Source organism: Pseudophryne corroboree, chromosome 7, assembly GCF_028390025.1.
Source record: "Pseudophryne corroboree isolate aPseCor3 chromosome 7, aPseCor3.hap2, whole genome shotgun sequence".
Lineage (NCBI taxonomy): Eukaryota > Metazoa > Chordata > Amphibia > Anura > Myobatrachidae > Pseudophryne > Pseudophryne corroboree.
This window is the reverse complement of record NC_086450.1, coordinates 377,742,243-377,743,632: the sequence shown is the minus strand read 5'-3', so window position 1 is coordinate 377,743,632 and position 1,390 is coordinate 377,742,243. Positions and strand designations below refer to the sequence as shown.

The 1,390-nt window shown below is 33.1% G+C and overlaps 1 long non-coding RNA gene across 1 annotated transcript; it reads left to right on the top strand.

The window, feature by feature from the left end:
- Positions 1-305: 305 nt before the first annotated feature.
- LOC134943738 (uncharacterized) lies at positions 306-1,063 on the top strand. Its single transcript, XR_010181715.1, has 3 exons — positions 306-341; positions 450-518; positions 997-1,063. It is a non-coding gene; the product is annotated as an uncharacterized LOC134943738 (long non-coding RNA).
- Positions 1,064-1,390: the final 327 nt, after the last annotated feature.

Genomic DNA, 1,390 nt, shown 5'->3' with positions numbered 1-1,390 from the left:
ATGTGATGCGTTCCAGCTGGAACGCATACCGGAATTATTAGTTCCTTATCAGCTGAAGTCATTTTCAGTCTGGTTTAACTTCAAATTAGAGGTTTTGCCAATAGAATGTAGCATAAGAATTATCTATATTTCACATAGGACCATCTTTGTTTATCAAACAGGCCATTAAGCCTTGTTATAGTAAATTTAAACATAAGTTTTATTAGTCAGCAGTAATGCAAAATGCAGCTAATTAAGGGAAATGATGTAATCACACTAGGAGTTTAAATAGCAGCCAGGGTGAGAGGCATTTCATTCTGAAATTTCCACACCCATGGTTGCAGGTTGGGAGATCCTTTATGGTGAGTGTTTCTTTCTGCTATATTTGTGTTTAAAGGCTGCAGTTAAATCATTATCCTAGAATGATTGTATCTATATGTTACAATAGTTGAATTATCTTTTATTTTAAGATACAACTGTGGGTCCTTCTGGAAGTTCCAGTTTTTTAATAATTATCTTTACTCTGGATATACCTTTTTGTATGTGTATATTTTCTGTATTTTTTGCTGAGGAAAATTGTAATAGCTGATACACCTTATGCAAACCAAATTATGTCCCTTTTTTGCAGATGCTTCCGTATCTATATAAAAAAATTTTTTTCCAGTGCACTGAATCATTACATGTGTTTAGGTATGTGCCTTTGGAGTACCTTTTCCATTTTCATTTCATATTGTTTTTTGCATACCTATAAATCTCTTTTTCTCAATCAATCATGTGGTACATGGCTCATTTCCACTTTATTTTGGTAGATTGATCCAGTACTAAAGATGGAAAGGCTCTCACTAGAGTCAAAGTGGGAAACCACTTTTTAATGTCCATTTTTTCCTTCTATATATGAAGAGCTTGCCTTTATATGAAGGTACTACATTTCATTCCATATATTCATAGGAGTCGTTTTTTTAGTTGAAGGAAGGCACAACCCCTTAAAATGAATCTTCGTGTCTTCTTTTAACTCAGGTTGCTTTTTAAACATCCTTATTGCAGAACCATTGATGTAATATTTTGATCCTAATATTTTTTGGTAGGTGCTCACCAATTTCCCTTTTTTCCACTTAATATTATACCCTAAGAATATAATTTTTTTTCAGGAATTATAATCAGTTTCTTTATGTCCCCAAACAAGCTACCCCTGATGAAGTCAAACAGACGAAACGAGTTGGGTTTATCAGCTATAAATCAGTAATACAGTTGATGATAACGCTCCCTTGTGCCAAGATTACACCTTGTTAAGGTGAGGGAGTTCATACATCGATATCACCTACTGGATATTTATGGAATCACCAAAAAATTTTCATGTATAATATTCCATAAGACCTTCTGTATAAGGTTTTTTATGAATTTATCTTGTTAT